Source organism: Bombina bombina, chromosome 4 (assembly GCF_027579735.1).
Source record: "Bombina bombina isolate aBomBom1 chromosome 4, aBomBom1.pri, whole genome shotgun sequence".
Taxonomy (NCBI): Eukaryota; Metazoa; Chordata; class Amphibia; order Anura; family Bombinatoridae; genus Bombina; species Bombina bombina.
In genome coordinates, this window is record NC_069502.1 from 47,063,083 (window position 1) to 47,084,758 (window position 21,676).

At 37.4% G+C, this 21,676-nt stretch overlaps 1 protein-coding gene across 3 annotated transcripts in view; it reads left to right on the forward strand.

The window, feature by feature from the left end:
* Nucleotides 1-21,676, forward strand: part of LOC128655887 (interferon-induced very large GTPase 1) — a 96,803-nt gene that overhangs the window by 21,546 nt on the left and 53,581 nt on the right. For 2 of the 3 annotated variants that reach the window (XM_053709477.1, XM_053709476.1), the window contains exon 2: nt 521-636. The exons of the other annotated variant lie outside the window; for it this stretch is intronic. The gene's annotated coding sequence lies outside the window, so the exon portion shown is untranslated. The remainder of the gene's footprint in view (nt 1-520; nt 637-21,676) is intronic. 3 annotated transcript variants of the gene reach the window in all.

Sequence of the window (21,676 nt, forward strand, 5' to 3'; positions counted from 1 at the left end):
ATACTCTAGAATCAGTAAACTAAAACAATGCATTTCTTGTTTGAATTTAAAGAGACAGGAATACCAAAAAAGTTTATTCATGATTTAGAAAGAACATACAAGTTTAAAAAAATGTTTCAATTTACTTCTATTATCAAATTTCCTTCATTCTCTTGTTATCCTTTGCTGAAGGAGCTGCACTACACTACTGGCAGCTAGATGAACATCTAGTTAGCCAATCAGAAGAGACAAAGGCACCAATCAGCAGCTAGCTCACACTAGTGTAGGATATGTGCATATTCTTTTTCAACAAGGTATATCAAGAGAAAAAAAGCACATTTGAAAATAGATTTTAATTTAGAAGTTTCTTAAAATGAGATGGTCTATCTGAATCATGCAACTTTAATTTTGACTTTCCAATCCCTTTAAGTAGCATTTAGAAAACACACATAAAAGGCATATTAAATTGTTACACTTTTTGTACTATGATGCAATTTTACTTTGTATGGATGTTCATTTTCTTACCTGTTTTCATTTCCAGTAAATTGAGCACTTACTAAAACAGAAAGTGAAAGAAAAGCTTCCTATATTTAGTGCAGCCTGCATTTTTTTGCCATCACTTCAGCACCAGCACGAGCAGAACAGCCAGGGAATAAGGTAATTAACTAATTATTGTATCTTAACCCAATACAGGAACCAACATGATATTTTAGTAAATTACAATGATGGGTCTGTGAGCTAATGTGACGTATTATTAAATTACTTTTATAAAAACTGATACAAATATATCCTTGTGAGTTAGTGACTTTTCATCATTAAGATTGTTTAGAATCAACATAAATCATCTTTTTTATAAAATGAATGTGTTGGGTGTGTTTTTTGTTAAAGAATGGAACATAAGGGAATATAGTATGTGAGGAAAGGAAAATGGGAACCATAGAACAAAATAGAGAAGGTTTCTATCATTCTTCACAAAATGTGGATTTTAAACCCTTGTCTGCTGGAGATCGTTTAAACATGATATATAACCCCTTAGTGACCGGACCATTTTTCAATTTTACCCTTAAAGGGACACTGAACCCCAAATTTTTCTTTCGTGATTCAGATAGAGCATGCAATTTTAAGCAACTTTCTAATTTACTCCTGTTAATTTTTTCTTCATTCTCTTGCTATCTTTATTTGAAAAAGAAGGCATCTAAGTTTTTTTTTTGGTTGAGAACTCTGGACAGCACTTTTTTTATTGGTGGATGAATTTATCCACCAATCAGCAAGAACAACCCGGCATCTAAACTTACATTCTTGCATTTCAAATAAAGATACCAAGATAATGAAGAAAATTTGATAATAGGAGTAAATTAGAAAGTTGCTTAAAATTTCATGCTCTATCTGAATCAAGAAAGAAAAAAAAATTGGGTTCAGTGTCCCTTTAAGGACCAGGGCTATTTTTACATTTCTGCAGTGTTTGTGTTTAGCTGTAGTTTTCCTTTTACTCCTTTACTGTACCCACACATATTATACACCATTTTTTCGCCATTAAATGGACTTTCTAAGGATACCTTTATTTTCATCATATCTTATAATTTACTATAAAAAAATTATAAAATATGAAAAAATTGTAAAAAACACACTTTTTCTAACTTTGACCCCCAAAATCTGTTACACATCTACAAGCACCAAAAAACACCCATGCTAAATAGTTTGTACATTTTGTCCTGAGTTTAGAAATACCCAATGTTTAGATATTTTTTTAAATGTTTTTTTTTAAATTAGTGATAGTTACATTGGAACACTGATATCTATCAGGCATCCCTGAATAACCCTTCACATTTATATATATATTTTTTAGAAGACATCCAAAAGTATTGATCTAGGCCCATTTTGGTATATTTCATGCCATCATTTTACCACCAAATGCGATCAAATAAAAAAAAAATCGTTCACTTTTTCACAAATTTTTTCACAAACTTTAGGTTTCTCACTGAAATTATTTACAAACAGCTTGTGCAATTATGGCACAAATGGTTGTAAAAGCTTCTCTGGGATTCCCTTTGTTCAGAAATAGCAGACATGTATGGCTTTGGCGTTGCTTTTTGGTAAATAGAATTTTCTGTGTTTTAGTAATAATATTTTTCTCTGCACGTGCATGTGAAGCGTAGATAGATATTCTTAGTTCACCAGCAGTTTATTTACTACAGCTGCTCAGAGCACCAGTGGGGTTTGTACCATGTCAGCAATTAACAAGGCTGTTAAAAGATATGTTTTGAATAATGTTCCATTATAAGAACCCTGACATATGTATTTTTCATATGTGTCCCTTTTTAAAGTGGCAATATGGTCACCCTAATAAGGGGGCAGTGTGCAGAGGCTTAGATACAAGGTAATCATAGAGGTAAAATGTGTATTAATATAGCCGTGTTGGTTATGCAAAACGAGGAAAGGGTAATAAAGGGATTATCTATCTTTTTAAACAATAAACATTTTGGAGTAGACTGTCCCTTTAATATTCCCCACTCTCTCAACGATAATTAATTTATTCAGCTGAATAAGAATGTGACCCTTTAGTCAAATCTTTAGCAAATACTGGAATTAAATCAGCATATGATTCTGGTAAACCTGTTATTCCTACGTGATCTATCTTCACGAGCGTTAACCCTTTTTGAAGCTTGTGCAACATTAAACTATTTTCTTTAAGTACTTTATCTTGAGAGCTTGTTAGAAAGTATAAATCAGATCTTTTTCAGGCTGTTATTATTCTAGAGTTAAATTGTTTGATATTATTATTTCATTGCAAACTGTGCAAGCTTTATATCAGACAGTTGTTTAACTACATATTGCAAATCAGAATTGTGTTGTCTGTTAGTCTAAAAGTAGTAAAATAAAATAAGGTATAAAGTGTTATACAATAAATACAGGTTAAAGGGATATGAAACACAAACACTTTCTTTTGTGATTAAGACATAGCATACATTTGCTTTGTTCTCATTATATTCTTTGTTGAAGGACTACATAGCAGGACATAGTGCTGCCATCTAGTGCGCTTGCAAATGGATAACTTACTTACAAAACTGCTGCCATATAGTGCTCCAGACAGGTGCCATGCTTTTCAACAAAAGATACCAAGAGAACAAAGACAGTTTGATAATAGAAGTAAAGTTGTTTAAAATCACATGAAAAAAATATTTTCGTTTAATGTTTAGCCCTCAGTCCCTTACTCCACCCCACCCCACCCTTTTTTCTCTATGGGCTTCGTTAATCAAGCTGCAATAGCAACTTCGGAGCATACAAACACTAGTTAAAGGGACAGTCTACTTAAAAACGGTTATTGTTTAAAAAAGATAGATAATCCCTTTATTACCCGTTCCCCAGTTTTGCACAACCAACACTGTTATATAAATACACTTTTTACTTCTGTGTAACTACCTTGTATCTAAGTCTCTGCACAATGCCCCCCTATCTCAGATCTTTTGACAGACTTGCATTGTAACCAATCAGTGATGATTCATAAATAACTCCACATGAGTGAGCACAATTTTATCTATATGACACACATGAACTAGCACCGTCTAACTGTGAGAAAATGCACTGAGATAAGAGACGGCCTTCAACAACTTTGAAATCAGTTTATCAGCCTACCTAGGTTTTGATTTTAACAAAGAATACCAAAAGAACAAAGCAAATTTGATGATAAAAGTAAATTGAAAAGTTGTTTAAAATTGCATGCCCTATCTGAATCATGACAGTTTCATTTTGAATTGAAATTGACAGTCTAGTCAAAATTAAACTTACATGATTCAGATAGGGCATGTGATTATGTGATTTTAAACAACTTTTCAATTTACTTTTATCATCAATATTGCTTTGTTCTCTTGGTATTCTAAGATGAAAGCTAAACCTAGGTAGGCTCATATGCTAGTTTAATAAATGCAGGGATATCTGTGCTCCTTAGTACCACAGATCTCCTATAGGAGGCGCTAAAAGACAATGATAGATGTTACCCAAAGATTAAATGTGCATCTCATAACACAATATACATGATGTAAAGATGTTAAAAAAAAAATATATATATATATATATATATACACACGTGGCACTTAATCGTGGCCAATTAGAAAGAAAGATGGAAAGAGTCCCACAAATGTCCCAAAAATCAGTATGGAGAAAAGGCAGCTCTCAGTCTTCACCCCAAGGATGATATAACTTCTAAAATGGATAACTGTAATAAAAACAGAAACAGAGGCGCCACATGTGTGGATCAATAAAAACCACAAAATCCAAGCGAGGCAAGATACAGGGTACTCACAAACGTGAAGGCACTCTCTTGTGCCTGTTAGAAGCAGGCTCGTATTCTAACAGCAAACCAGCTGGCTGTGCAAAGGAATCCCCGTCGTAGAATCCTGTGGTGATGGATCTCCCAACAGCAACCCTTGCCTGGGTAGCTTCCTGCGAGTTGGAACTGAAGAGAGGAGGGGAGAAAGACTAAACAGCCCTTAGGTTACTTGCAAGGAGATTGCAACACAAACACCAGTCTTTGTAAAAAGTAGAACTAGCATTTATTTTTATATAAAACAAAAATACCAGCAGTGTAACAGATTACAGCTGGGTGTGTTAAAATCAAATCTCCTATGATGTACAGAGATAACTAGCGACGCGTTTCTCAGGGATAACCCCGTATCCTCAGGCTTGTATACTCTGACTCTGTCTTAATTCCCTTTAAATAGGGCTCAGTAACCACATGTTTTCAATAAACACTCCCCTTTCTTCACATAAACCAATGATACCCTTCCTTTCCCTGAACGCCCACTTGTTGCAGCAATTAGAATTGTACTACTGTTTGTGTGTATAATTAAAATTACTGACATATTTCTCAAAGAACAGTGTTCTATAAAGAGGTAATCGTGGAATTTAGTAAGTGAAAACTTGTGCCGATCGTGAAAAAGTTTGCGCATATGCTTATGTAAACAAACTACGTCAGTACAATTCCATTGACCAATTGTATCAAAACTTTTAGGAGGCTTGTGTTTCATGATGAATCTGATTGGTACACCTCATAATGGTAAAAAGACTACAAGTGCCATCATGCCTATTGTATCATTCGTAAATGAAATAGCTCGGAAGTGTAACAGCATTATTCTACGTCTGATCTCTACGAGTCCCCACACGGGCGGATATGATGTGATTAGCATAGCACTAAGACTACGTGATTCTTCACTAATATATGCAAGTTACGCCCAAAGGGGGATTGGTCAATGGAGTGCGTAAACTCAGCCACCTGATTGGCTGCAGCTTGGAACTCTCCGTGATGTGTCAAATAATAATGATAAATAAATTATAAAATACTATAAATGTGTATATCCAAATGAATAAAAGGTGGTAAACACATACCTATGAAGTGTATGCTATTTCTATAGAAATGCCAAACTTGCGATATCGATGTATATATGTGAAAAATCCAAAGATTAAAAGATAATAAGTATGTATACAAATGTATATACAATTCGATGCTCATAAGTGTAGTAATCTATCCGTTGCTATGAAATAAATATGTGAAAATGTCCACTATGCTAGTGTATATATTTTATTAAAACCTAGTAGTTATATGGACAATATATGTGCTTAACCAAATGAGTGAGATGGCGGGGGGGGGGGTGAATATACAAGGTATATACCTACCAATATAATAATTAGGTACCATAACGTGGATGCATTCATGTACATGTAAATATAGAAAATCTAACAATTGTGAAGGATTAACCTACTAATATAAAAATGAGTGAATGCCATGACGTGCAAATAAATAATCTAACTTATGTAAAGGAAACACCTGCCTATATGATGATGTATAAGTGCCAAAAAGTGGATATATTCATGTTTAAGAACATGTAGGGGAAAAAAGGATACAACATGAATGTTGAGTCACTATAAATATATACTAATTAGTTATGTGTAGTTATGTGATAATTACCATAGAAAGAGAAAAGATAGATAGGGGTTAAGATAGCACTCATTCTTACTTAAGTAAATGTGAAGTTAGTTAAAAAACTATACTTTAATTAATTGATTTAAAAGACATGGGGTAAAAACCCCTACCGTTTACCAATACCCACTACCAAGTACCACTAAATAACTAAAAACAATCCGACAGTCACTTCTCTGTTTCCTGGCCGATAGCTGGAAACATCGGCATCAGGTGGCTGAAGTGACTGAGCGGTAAGATAGAAATTTGTACAGCAAACGCGTTTCGGCTACGACCTAGCCTTTTTCAATGCTAAAATTTAACACTCAAATTTAGTTGAACCCGAGGCTGTAAGATGCGCGGGCTTATATACACGAATGTAGACCACTATCAGCCAATCATCTGGATTCCTGGAAGAACGCCCTATTAACATCCAATAGCAGCGTGTGAGGAACAACGCCTACTAGTTGGATTGGGCTCTGCGGCTGAGGGATGCAAGTGATATGGCGCGCATGCTCACTACTAACAGACTATCGTATAGAGAGTCTCCCATGTACTTAAACTGCTAGGTAAAAAATATATATACACACATTTAACGAGAGATGTCCTATCAAGTAGGAGTATCTGACGTTTGACAAATATGGATATCATTAAATCTATATGTTCTAAAATATCGATTGCTTATATAACGATATTAATGGGGTTTATGCGAAATCACTTATTAGCACTTTCACATAGCAGTAGTTATAAATGCCTGTAAAATCACATACTATATAAATAACACTATACAGGTAAGACACTGCTATAGTGATTTAGGGTTGTAGTAGATTGTGATTGTCAGACGGTTATTGTGACAATACCTCCATTTTAATATCAATGTAGTTGTTAGCACCAATTACCTAGAACCAGAGAAGAATCACTTATAGATGCTCATATAGTAAAGATAAGATCCCAAATAATATGTCACATTAATATATATATATTTTCTGGGTCCCAATCATATACCCATATAACATTAAATAACGATCCTAGTCAGGATGAGGTACTACGGTTGCTGTTATAATCATAAATTTCACAGATTCGAGATAAACCTGTCCAAAATTAAGATGAATAAATACAGGCTCATCCAGAAATAATAATGATATTATGATACTAAACATAACGTTGGTAGTCTCCAAAGGTTTGAATTTCTGATTCGATTCTTATTGTATTATATGGTGACTGGGACAGATAAGCAGTGTAATGGTCCTAAACTGTATACACCTATATAGGTAGCATTATTACTATTTCACTCATATGGTGACACCAAATTATAGGATTAGATACAGTTGGCTTAAACAATATAAATACAGGGAATAATCTCTATCCAATCATATCATATCAGATATATACCCAATAGTTGTTATATTCATTCATATCATGGGGTATGACAGTATTCAGATTGAAAACCCATTTGGTTTCCATCTGTAATATGATGTGATAAAACACTCACTATATGAAAGTGACCTAAAATAAGCTATGTGTTGGATATATAATAGTCGTTCTATTCTGTGGAAATAATAATAATTCCATAGAAGGTACTATGAAAAAATATTAATAAACATCACAATAATGTATAGCTTGGCAACAAGTGGAGAGGGAAAGTCCAGTATACATAAAATAAACGCTAGAATAAGTAATAAAACAGGATTAATACAGGAAAAGATATATAATAATAATTAAAACTCAATTAATTTAAAAACTAAATGACATAAATATAAATGTATAATGACCATCAGTATGCAATTATAGATATTATTAAGGATTGACCCGACAATATAACCAGATGGTACTTAGTGTGTTATCATATGAATACAGCTGAGTCTGTGACCTCATTGAGACCTGTGGGAAACAAACTGTTGAATTTAAAAATCCAATAGGTTTCCCTTTGTCTAAGTTTGGTAAACCTGTTGTACAAATTACTTTTAGGAATATTTTCTACTGGGGTAATTTTAAATGAGCATTTACCAGATATATATTTGTCACACATATGTCGGGATACACTATGTTTAGATGACTTCACTTTAATGTTCCTCAAGTGTTCACTCCATCGAGTTCTGACCTTCCTACAGGTCCTGCCTATGTAATGAATCCCACATTTGCACGAGAGTGCATAGATGACAAAGGTCATTTTACTTTTAATAGGGAATATTTCCCCATTACTGTATGACACTATATTAGTAAATCCATGGGTTATATGTTTGCACATATAGCAAAGTTTCTTTCCGCATCTGTATGCTCCCATTTTGTTAAAGATATTGTTCCCTGTCTTTCCTCCTAATTTGGATGTAATAGTAGCTTTCCTTTTGGACATAACAACCTTACTCAGGGCTAGTTTTTGTTTATAGGAAGGTGCTCTTTTAAAAACCAGTTTCGGTTGTGATAGAAGAGTTTTATTTAAAATAGGGTCTTTTAGTAAGATCGGCCAGTGTTTTTTTTAGAACTTTATTAATGATTCTGTGATTAGAGTTGTACTGTGTAACAAAAAGTGATTGTTTATTACAATTTACCTCCTCTTTTATTTTCATATTTATCTGGATTTGAAGCTACTGATAATAGTTGCTCTCTATTCAAATCCCTGGCTCTCTGGAAGCCCTTACTAATAAGTTCAGGAGGATACCCCTTTTCTAAGAATCTAGATGTTAGAATTAGAGCTTGTTGATTGTATTGTACTACAATTCCTACGTAATCGACAAAACTGACTGAATGGAATATTTGTTTTCCATTTCGTTAAATGATTGCTGGAAAAATGTAAAAAATTGTTACAGTCTACTTTTTTGAAATGGGTCCCAGGCAAGTATAATGTCTAAAAATTCTATCTGATCTTTTTGTAAATTATGAGTAAATTGCCCATGTTATTTTTATTCAGATGTGAAACAAAATTGAGGGCTTCCGATTCTCCACCCTCAAAAATAAAAATTAAATCATCTATATAACGGCCATAGAACACCAGATTGCCCCTCCATTGCGAGTTGTAGATTGACCCATGAAAAGATTTGCAAAACTGGGGGCAAATCTGGTGCCCATGGCCGTTCCCTTAATCTGTAAATAAAAAGTATCCAAGAGCTGAAAATAATTATGTTTCAAAATAAAATTAATAAGTGATATCAAGTATTATTTCCACAGAATAGAACGACTATTATATATCCAACACATAGCTTATTTTAGGTCACTTTCATATAGTGAGTGTTTTATCACGTAACTACACATAACTAATTAGTATATATTTATAGTGACTCAACATTCATGTTGTATCCTTTTTTCCCCTACATGTTCTTAAACATGAATATATCCACTTTTTGGCACTTATTCATCATCATATAGGCAGGTGTTTCCTTTACATAAGTTAGATTATTTATTTGCACGTCATGGCATTCACTCATTTTTATATTAGTAGGTTAATCCTTCACAATTGTTAGATTTTCTATATTTACATGTACATGAATGCATCCACGTTATGGTACCTAATTATTATATTGGTAGGTATATACCTTGTATATTCACCCCCCCCCCCGCCATCTCACTCATTTGGTTAAGCACATATATTGTCCATATCACTACTAGGTTTTAATAAAATATATACACTAGCATAGTGGACATTTTCACATATTTATTTCATAGCAACGGATAGATTACTACACTTATGAGCATCGAATTGTATATACATTTGTATACATACTTATTATCTTTTAATCTTTGGATTTTTCACATATATACATCGATATCGCAAGTTTGGCATTTCTATAGAAATAGCATACACTTCATAGGTATGTGTTTACCACCTTTTATTCATTTGGATATACACATTTATAGTATTTTATAATTTATTTATCATTATTATTTGACACATCACGGAGAGTTCCAAGCTGCAGCCAATCAGGTGGCTGAGTTTACGCACTCCATTGACCAATCCCCCTTTGGGCGTAACTCACATATATTAGTGAAGAATCACGTAGTCTTAGTGCTATGCTAATCACATCATATCCGCCCGTGTGGGGACTCGTAGAGATCAGACGTAGAATAATGCTGTTACACTTCCGTGCTATTTCATTTACAAATGATACAATAGACATGATGGCACTTGTAGTCTTTTTACCATTATGAGGTGTACCAATCAGATTCATCATGAAACACAAGCCTCCTAAAAGTTTTGATACAATTGGTCAATGGAATTGTACTGACGTAGTTTGTTTACATAAGCATATGCGCAAACTTTTTCACGATCGGCACAAGTTTTCACTTACTAAATTCCACGATTACCTCTTTATAGAACACTGTTCTTTGAGAAATATGTCAGTAATTTTAATTATACACACAAACAGTAGTACAATTCTAATTGCTGCAACAAGTGGGCGTTCAGGGAAAGGAAGGGTATCATTGGTTTATGTGAAGAAAGGGGAGTGTTTATTGAAAACATGTGGTTACTGAGCCCTATTTAAAGGGAATTAAGACAGAGTCAGAGTATACAAGCCTGAGGATACGGGGTTATCCCTGAGAAACGCGTCGTTAGTTATTATCTCTGTACATCATAGGAGATTTGATTTTAACACACCCAGCTGTAATCTGTTACACTGCTGGTATTTTTGTTTTATATAAAAATAAATACTAGTTCTACTTTTTACAAAGACTGGTGTTTGTTTGTGTTGCAATCTCCTTGCAAGTAACCTAAGGGCTGTTTAGTCTTTCTCCCCTCCTCTCTTCAGTTCCAACTCGCAGGAAGCTACCCAGGCAAGGGTTGCTGTTTGGAGATCCGTCACCACAGGATTCTACGACGGGGATTCCTTTGCACAGCCAGCTGGTTTGCTGTTAGAATACCAGCCTGCTTCTAACAGGCACAAGAGAGTGCCTTCACGTTTGTGAGTACCCTGTATCTTGCCTCGCTTGGATTTTGTGGTTTTTATTCATATGCTAGTTTCTAAGCCCTTGAAGGCTGCCTCTTATCTGAATGCATTTGACAGTTTTTCACAGCTATAGGGCATTTAGTTAATGTGTGCCATATGGATAACATTGTGCTTCCACCCGTGGAGTTACCTAGGAGTCAGCACTGATTTTAAAACGCAAATCTGTCAAAAGAACTGAAATAAGGGGCAGGCTGCAGATGCTTAGATACAAGGTAATCACAGAGGTAAAAAGTATATTAATATAACGGTGTTGGATATGCAAAACTGGGGAATTGGGTTATAAAGGGATTATCTATCTTTTTAAACAATTAAAATTCACACAGCTGCATTTCTCTTTTGAATAGAATTATCTTTGAAATATACATGAATTAGCAAAATTGCTTCTAGTGAAAACTATAGCCGTTTCACAAGTGTGTTTAAGTATGCTCAGTGCACCATATAGAGCCTTAAGTGCTTGTATCATCTGGCAATGACTCAATTGCTGACATGATACAAGCCCCACTTGTGCTCTGAGCAGCTGCAATATTGAAAATGCTGGTACACTGAGAATATCCAGCTATGCTTCACATGCATGTGCAGAGAAATAAATAAAATATGGTGGTATGAGAACTACTGTTATTAGCTTATTATATAATGGGCACTCTCAACAATTATTTCCATTTTATACTAAACTCCCACATCCTCCCCAGTTTAGCAGTAAAAGTATTAATTTTACTTACCCTGTAAGTTACTAAACTTCTAAAGTCTTTCCTGGTGTGGAGGAGCACAGGGAGAAGATGGGAGGACCCAGGGGTCCAGTCCTTCAAAAATAAAGTGTGAGAACTCACCAAGACGTCCTCCCCCCCCCCCCCATTAATATTAATATTGTTTTATAAACCCACACACACTTACATTATATTTATATGTATATAGTCTATACACTTTGGTTAATGAAAGCAAAACCAATGAAGGGTTTAATGGTTGCCTTTGCGTCTGAGAATCCTCCTCTGACAGAGTCTCACCCACTTAAGGTGCAATAGTCCTATTTCTGCTGAGGGGAGTTAAATAACCCCAGAGGAAGCCTCACAGAAATGTAAGCACCATGTGTTTCAGACAGTGCAGGGTGATAAAACAGCAACACCGCTGACACACTTGCATTTAGTGTATTGTAGGAAGTGTTACTGTCCATTACTAGAGGATCTCACCATCCCTCTAATCAGACTGTGCTCCAGCTCCTCCCACCAGCAGCAGCAGTGTTTACTGAAGCATTTCTGTTCTCTGTCCAGAGGGAACTTAGTTCCTCTTGCAAAAATAGTGCAGGAACTCTGTTCCTATGCATTCCCACTGGACTTTGCCCCCTGGGGGACCTAACCTTTGCATTGCTATAAATCATTTGTGGAAAGCAGGCAGGGTAAAGTTTTTTTTTTTTTTTTGCTCCAAGAACAGATCAGTTCCATGAGATACAGATCATAGCTGAAGGTAAAACAGGAGCTGATTGTTCTTTGTGCTGCACTGTTTAGAGGAGTAAATAGAGAAAGGAGGTAGCGTAGCATGAAAATAATGTTGCTGTCTGCTTTTGAGGAACATGAACTATGCAGCGGCAGTAGTGTGAAAGTGCCGCTCCTATCAAATGCTGCTTTAATCCCCATAGTACACATTGTTTTCCTTGCCTTGGGCACTGGGCAATAGCACTGTTTATCTTACCCTAAAATGGCTCTGACTTTAAGTTGCCGCCATTGTGTTACTGCTGTTGTGCACAGGGTGATTAGGGTGTGCTCAGGCATTTTTTATTATCTAGGCATCGTCACTGGGAGATGGGTCAATAACACTTCTATGCTGTTCTCCCTTACATAAGCCCGAAAGTAATCACATTCCAAATCAGTGGGCTATATCCAAACTGGAACAGAGATTATCACTTTACATACAAAATGTCATAAAACCTGTAATTACTATGTAAATGTAAGTTCTAGATGAAGGATGATATAAGTTCCAGAAAATACTTGTAGATCTTAAACAAGTTAACATACTGAATGGAAAAAGCCTTTTAAGGTTGGTTATCATCTTGACACAACATGCATGGTGCTTTTAACGGTCCTTTAGCTGTTGGTTGTTTATCATTGTTTACAGGTGTTTCAGTATTAAAGACAATTGCTTTGTTTCTTTTGGTTTCCTCTGGAATTCTTCTCTCATGAGGTTACACGTGTGAATGAAGAGCATGTAAAGAAGTGATAGGATTACACACGATTTCTGCTTTTGTTGACATGAAATTTACAAAATCTTGAAAGCTTGGAAATTCCTTGCCATCCATTGTGACCTGGCGGTTCCAACTGGAGACTGCCCAGTCAGGAAGTTTCTGTACCAGTTTTTGGTTTTTCTTCGCAGTCGCTTAATATTTCCAAACCTTTAACATACGATATGGCTTGCAGGCAGGGATTTAAGAAGTCTGATCTTCTGCATCTTTGGACTGTATTCTAGCCTAGGCCACTTTGAAAGCTTTTCCCGAAATGCTCTTTGAATGACAAAGGGCTGCCCATATCTTTGGTTAAGCTTTTTCCAAGCATTTTTGTAGGCTTTTTCATTGTTTCGGTAAAAGATTAATTCAAGATATTTGCGTGCTAAGCCACTCACATACCTTTTCAAATAATAGTTTATCAGCTGCTGAGATGTCCTTTCTATCTATAAGTGATATAAATTAGGCTTTCCAGTCCACAAACAGAATTGGGTCTCCATTAAACACTGTAGGCTCAGGTATGGGTAACCTGTTGATGGCTATGCTGTCCTGAACTGCTTGTGCAAGGTGAGACACTTCACTGACAGTTGTTGACAGGACTAGCTTCTAGTGCTGACGTGTTGTAGGAGAGATTTTGTTTCTCTGACTTTCAAGTTCATTTTGTATTGAGTGACTTTTTGTCTCTTGCTTTATTTCTTCATCATAAGATTTTACACTGGCCCGAGCAACTTCTAAATCCTTTCTATCTGCAGCCATTGTAATTCAAACTTTTGAGTTTCTTTTTTTAAATTGCTCTTCTAGAGTTATTATTTTTTCCCTTTGTTGCCTTTCTGTTTGCATCATCTGGTATACAGCCTCTTTTGCAGCCAGCTCTGCCGCAGCATCTGCTTGCCTGCTTGTTTTACAAGAAGTTCTAGATTGGCTGCTGACACTTGTTTGTGAAGCACTGGAAAGTTTAGGAGTTTTGGGCGCAAATATATGCTTAAACCTATTTTAAAAAATATATAAGGTCAAAATGAACTTAGATGGAGTACAACTACTAATTATATATAGTAGAAATATGAACCTGGTTTCAGTTGTTCACTGTTTAAACCTATGTTTGGACCTATGGGAAAAAAAATATATATATATATAGTCAAAGAACAGGTTTTCACAAGAAAAATAATAATAATAATAAACTGAAATAAACTTTGAGGAACTAGTTGCGATTATTTAAACTGGACTCAGGAATTTTAAATAATAATTTATTTTAAATACACAATAATGTAGAAAACATGGGTCAATGTTGTTTGGGAAATGTTTTGGGGATGAAGGTCGTTGGTAGTATATTATTTATACAGAGGAATCGTCAATGTGAGATACTGATAGGAGTGTTACACCTGGTACATTGTAACACCTAGTGTAACACTGTAGTCAGTCTAATTGGTCTAAATGTGCACTAGTTGCGAATGTTTTAGTTGAGGGATAATTTATGTACATATAACAAAGTGCATATATTTATGTACATATAACAAAGTGCATATATTTATGTACATATAATGAGAATATTTGTATACGTTTAAATTTTTTTGTTTAAAAGTATCAACTTGTGTATTAAATGCAATAAGATATCAACTTGGGTATTTTGTACAATAGAATAAAATACAATAAAAAATGATAAAATCCGATACGCTACAAGTCAGAGAAAAATGATAAGTGTAAAATGTAGTCGGCCGACTATAAACCAGAACTCTCTTTTAGTATAGATGTGGGCAAAAGTAGTAGTTTTACCACCGGTGGAATTTTTTTAAAGTCCCTTGATGTGTCCTTAAGTAACCTAAAAAGTCTTTTTGATATGCTAAGATGCAGACGTGACTAATCGTTGCCAGTGCTCTACGGACTAAAGAGATTCTACAGTAAGGAGTGGAGTGCTGTTTACTTACTGGCTCTTTGTCAGTTCTGGAGCTTGGTTGTAGATCCGGGAGATGTTAAATAGTTTTCCGCTCAGCTGATTTGTCTTCACAGGCGGTGAGGACCCCGATGTCTTCGGTTGCTTTTGTTGCTGCTTTTTCCTCTCTGCACTGTGTTTTTTGGTGCCAATGTGCACTTTTTCTTGATACCGGTTAAGTTGGTGTATAACCTTGGTCACCAAATTCTTCAGTCCATTTGCGGACTTTGGGTAGATCTGGCAACACAGTGCAGAGAGGAAAAAGCAGCAACAAAATCAACCGAAGACATCAGGGTCCTCACCGCCTGTGAAGACAAATCAGCTGAGCGGAAAACTATTTAACATCTCCCGGATCTACAACCAAGCTCCAGAACCGGCAAAGAGCCAGTAAGTAAACAGCACTCCGCTCCTTACTGTAGAATCTCTTTAGTCCATAGAGCACTGGCAACGTTAGTCACGTCTGCATCTTAGCATATCAAAAAGACTTTTTAGGTTACTTAAGGACACATCAAGGGACTTTAAAAAAATTCCACCGGTGGTAAAACTACTACTTTTGCCCACATCTATACTAAAAGAGAGTTCTGGTTTATAGTCGGCCGACTACATTTTACACTTATCATTTTTCTCTGACTTGTAGCGTATCGGATTTTATCATTTTTTATTGTATTTTATTCTATTGTACAAAATACCCAAGTTGATATCTTATTGCATTTAATACACAAGTTGATACTTTTAAACAAATTTTTTTAAACGTATACAAATATTCTCATTATATGTACATAAATATATGCACTTTGTTATATGTACATAAATATATGCACTTTGTTATATGTACATAAATTATCCCTCAACTAAAACATTCGCAACTAGTGCAAATTTACACCAATTAGACTGACTACAGTGTTACACTAGGTGTTACAATGTACCAGGTGTAACACTCCTATCAGTATCTCACATTGACGATTCCTCTGTATAAATAATATACTACCAACGACCTTCATCCCCAAAACATTTCCCAAACAACATTGACCCATGTTTTCTACATTATTGTGTATTTAAAATAAATTATTATTTAAAATTCCTGAGTCCAGTTTAAATAATCGCAACTAGTTCCTCAAAGTTTATTTCAGTTTATTATTATTATTTTTCTTGTGAAAACCCGTTCTTTGACTATATATATATATATATATATATATATATATATATATATATATATATATATTTTTTTTTTTTTCCCATAGGTCCAAACATAGGTTTAAACAGTGAACAACTGAAACCAGGTTCATATTTCTACTATATATTATTAGTAGTTGTACTCCATCTAAGTTCATTTTGACCTTATATATTTTTTAAAATAGGTTTAAGCATATATTTGCGCCCAAAACTCCTAAACTTTTCTCTTTCACACACCCACACAAGATATTTTTGGGGAAAATATCCTAGGAGAAAAAGGCATACCGGAACTAGGCAGCATAGAAAAGTTTTTTAAAATATCCCTTTTGTGAAGCACTGGAACCATATATGGAGTGAACATAACTATGAACTAAAAGTTCCTTTGGATGGCCCCTTTCTGCATCAAACTCACCATCTACTGTTGCCAGTCTTTCCAACACAATTTAGAGAATGTCATTGGTCACGGATTGACATGCATCAATTCTACGTCTTAAATCAGAAGCAGGTGTAATATGTGCCCTTATTTCACTGAAGATTTTCATAATACAGTTCTTTTTATCCTCAAGAGAGTCAGCAATTTCAGCGAGCTGCTCATCAGATATGTTTGATTTTAAATTGTGTCTCGCTTTACGAGCATCTAATTTCTATTGTTCATACAAAGTAATGAACCTTTTTTCTTTCTTACAGCATTCATCTTTCTGGTAAGCAAGCATTTTCTCTGTAGGAACATGTGGATGTTCTGACCATCGAGGGAGTTCTGCCCTGTCTTGCATATGATACTGAAGTTCAGATGTATTTTTGTCCTTACATTTAACTGCTTCTTTTATATCCTTTCCCTTTTTACCTTCTGTTTCTGTCTGAAGCAGTCTTTCAGATTTTTTAACCTTCAGAATTCTTTTCCATAGTGAACTCCATTGCTTTCTAGCTCCTTAGACCATTATGTTGATTCCAACTTGCTGCAATCCCTTAAAGGGACATTAAACTGCAATGGAAATTGCTGAAACCTACTTTTTCTTATTAAAAAAAAATAAAGTAATCACTGCTGTCTATTTTATCAGTTCCTTTTACCTCAAACTGTTGAAGGAGATTGTTTTGAAATACAGTGTTGATCTAGTGCGTGATTCTCCTGTGTAAGCTGCCATATTGTAACTAGTGATGTTGCGAATCTAAAAATTTCGGTTCGCGGACGGCGGACTCGAACTTCCGTAACTGTCCGCGAACCGCCATTGACTTCAATAGGCAGGCGAACTTTTAAACCCACAGGGACTCTTTCTGGCCACAATAGTGATGGAAAAGTTGTTTCAAGGGGACTAACACCTGGACTGTGGCATGCCGGAGGGGGATCTATGGCAAAACTCCCACGGAAAATTACATAGTTGATGCAGAGTCTGGTTTTAAGCCATAAAGGGCCTAAATCACCTAACATTCCTAAATTGTTTGGAATAACGTGCTTTAAAACATCAGGTATGATGTTGTATTGATCAGGTAGTGTAAGGGTTACGCCCGCTTCACAGTGACAGACCAAACTCCCCGTGTAACGCACACAAACAGTCCATTTGCACAACTACGAGATAGATAGATTTGATCGATAGATACATAGATTACATAGATCAATAGATGCAATATACATTTGATAGATACGAATTACATAAATCAATAGATGCAATATATATTTGATAGATACGATTGATAGTTAGATAGATTCGATAGATAAATCGATAGATTTGATAGATATATAATTTCCCTGACAGAGTATAACAATAAGACATGCGGTCTGGGACCCGTGGTGTGTTAAGTAGTACTATTCTTAGCAGTTTACTACCTGTTACTCACCCTATCGGGGGAGGTCTATATGGCCTGCATGATTACCCTGAAAAAATATAATAATAAAACATGCGGTCTGGGACCCATGATAAGGTTGTGTTAAGTAGTACTGTTCTTAGCAGTTTAATCCCTCTTACTCCCCCTATCGGGGGAGGTCTATATGGCCTGCATGATCTATAAATAGCCTAACAAAGTAGAACAATCATGCATGTGGTCTGGGACCTACGGTAACAAGGTTGTGTTAAGTAGTACTATTCTTAGCAGTTTAATCCCTGTTACTCCCCCTATCGGGGGAGGTATATTTGGCCTGCATGATCTATAATTATACTAACAAAGTACAACAATAGGACATACATGTGGTCTGGGACTGTATGATTCTTTCAGGTATACCAGTTGCAGTGGTTCTGACCCTGCATTCTTGCTGCAACTCTACCTGCAAGAGAGATCTGTTACAGAATCTGTGGGCTGGTATGCAGAGAGCTGGCCTGCCTGAAAGGTGCATCGATTTTAGGAACCCGAAGATGGAAAAAGATGCTTGGACACCCAGTACAGGTCGTTCTCCTTCAGCCTTTTTATACGAGGGTCACGGACCCTCAATAAAAACAACAGCATGAAACACCACCACATATGCCATCCTTTTGCACAATAGAGTACAGGTATGGCATCGATTATTGGAACCCGGAGATAATTTTTATGAACCGGGAGATGGAAAAAGATGCTTGGACACCCAGTACAGGTCGTTATCCTTCAACCTTTTTATACGAGGGTCAAGGACCCTCAACAGGGACAACAGCATGAAAGACCCCATATGCCATCACTTGCTTTTGCACAATCGAGTACAGGTATGGCATTGTTTTTAGGAACCCAGAGATTTTTAGGAACCGGGAGATGGAAAAAGATGCTTGTTCGGTCTTCCTACTTCAAATTTGGGGCACTGCGCGTGCAATCTACTGTGCCACCAGATATGAGTGGTGTGTTAATGAGTACTATTCTTTACAGTTTAATCACTGTTATGTGCCTTTTTCTTTGGTTTTGGTTTTGTAGCCACAGTGCATCACCAGAGGCCAGAAAAATTAGGCATGTCCAAATGCCTGAAAAATAAGGTATTGTTGCAGCCGTAAGCTTTAGCAGCGGCAAATTGATGTTTGTAAAACAGTAAGAAAGTGCACTAAAACCTTGAGGCTTGAACACTAGTTGATGGCGGATAAGTCACGCAAGTCATCCGCCATTCGAAGATAAAATACAGCAGCGTGTGTACCATTTGTAGCCCAAGGCAGCTCATCTCATCAGGCCTTTTTTACTCAAATGTATCGCCCAATGTCAGTCCCTTCGGGATCCATCCCTCATTCATTTTAATAAAGGTGAGATAATCAAGACTTTTTTGACCTAGGCAACTTCTCTTCTCAGTGACAAAACCTCCTGCTGCACTGAAGGTCCTTTCTGAAAGGACACTTGAAGCGGGGCAGGCCAGAAGTTTGATTGCAAATTGGGATAGCTCAGGCCACAGGTCAAGCCTGCACACCCAGTAGTCAAGGGGTCCATCGCTCCTAAGAGTGTCGAGATACGCAGTTAATGCTAGGTAGTCTGCTACCTGTCGGTTGAGTCTTTCTCTGAGGCTGGATCCCGAAGGGCTGTGGCGATGCATAGGAGTTAAAAAGGTCTGCATGTCCTCCATCAACAACACATCTGGAAAGTGTGCTGTCCTTGCCGGTGTGGTCGTGGGAGGAGGAGTATTAATTTCATCTCTTCCCCTGTTAGATTCCCATTGTGCTGCTGTGCCATCACCCTTATAAGCTGTTTAAAGCATAGTTTTTAATTTATTTTTGAACTGCTACATCCTTTCCAACTTGCAGGAATTTGGTAACATTTCAGTTACTTTATGCTTATACCGGGGGTCTAGTAGCGTGGACACCCAGTACAGGTCGTTCTCCTTAAGCTTTTTTATACGAGGGTCCCTCAACAGGCACGACAGCATGAAAGACCCCATTTGCACAAGGTTGGATGCCGAGCTAATCATGTCCCATTCCTCATCCTAACTGATGTCACTGAAGGTATCTTCTTCCCCCCAGCCACGTACAACACCACGGGTACCAGATAGGTGACAACAACGAGCACCCTGGGATGCCTGTTGTGCTTGGTCTTTCTCCTCCTCCTCAAAGCCACATTCCTCCTCTGACTCCTCTTCCTCACAATCCTCTTCCTGCGTTGCCGCTGTTCCAGCAAGCAATGCTGATAAGGCTGATTCTGGTGGTGATGGAGACCACAACCCTTCCTCTTCCTCTTCACGCTCATCTACGGCCTGATCCAGCACTCTTCGCAGGGCACGCTCCAGGAAGAAAACAAATGGTATGATGTTGCTGATGGTGCCTTCGGTGCGACTGACAAGTTTTGTCACCTCCTCAAAAGGACGCATGAGCCTACAGGCATTGCACATGAGCATCCAGTAACATGGAAAAAAATCCCCAGCTCCCCAGAGGCTGTCCTAGCACCCCGGTCATACAAATACTCGTTAACAGCTCTTTCTTGTTGGAGCAGGCGGTCGAACATTAGGAGTGTTGAATTCCAACGTGTCGGGCTGTCGCAAATTAAGCGCCTCACTGGCAGGTTGTTTCGACGCTGGATATTGGACAAGTGCGCCATGGCCGTGTAGGAATGCCTTAAATGGCCACACACCTTCCTGGCCTGCTTCAGGACGTCCTGTAAGCCTGGGTACTTAAGCACAAAGCGTTGTACAATCAGATTACACACATGTGCCATGCACGGCACATGTGTCAACTTGCCCAATTTCAATGCCGCCACCAAATTACGTCCTTTGTCAGAAACAACCTTGCCAATCTCCAGTTGGTGCGGAGTCAGCCACTGATCCACCTGTGCGTTCAGGGCGGACAGGAGTGCAGGTGCGGTGTGACTCTCTGCTTTGAGGCAAGTCAACCCCAAGACGTTGAATAGTACTTGGGGAGCTGGGGGGGTGCCGTTGATGTGGAGCAAGACGCCGCACCAGAAGAGCAATCAGCCGAGGAAAAGGTTATGGAAGAGGATGGAGTAGGAGGAGTAGAAGAGGTAGCAGCAGACCTGCCTGCAAGTCGTGGCGGTGTCACCAACTCTTCTGCAGAGCCACGCATTCCATGCTTGTCAGCCACCAACAGGTTTACCCAATGAGCAGTGTAGGTGATTATACCTGCCCTGACCATGCTTTGCAGACCAGCTATCAGTGGTCATATGGACCCTTGCCTCAACGCTGTGTGCCAGACATGACATTACTTCCTTTCGCACAATCGAGTACAGGTTGGGGATTGCCTTTTGAGAAAAAAAAATTATGCTGGGTACCTTCCACTGCGGTGTCCCAATAGATACAAATTTTTTGAACGCCTCAGACTCCACCAGCTTGTATGGTAAAAGCTGGCGGGCTAAGAGTTCTGACAAGCCTGCTGTCAGACGCTGGGCAAGGGGGTGGCTTTGGGACATTGGCTTCTTACGCTCAAACATTTCCTTGACAGACACCTGACTGTGGGCAGATGAGCAGGAACTGCTACGTAAGAGAGACTGAGTAGCGGATGGTTGAGAGGGGGCAAGGAGGACAGCAGTGGTTGACGTGGCTGAAGATGCTGGACCAGGAGGAGGATGGCGGCTTTGAGTTTGGGTGCTGCTTCTACTCATGTGTTCATCCCATC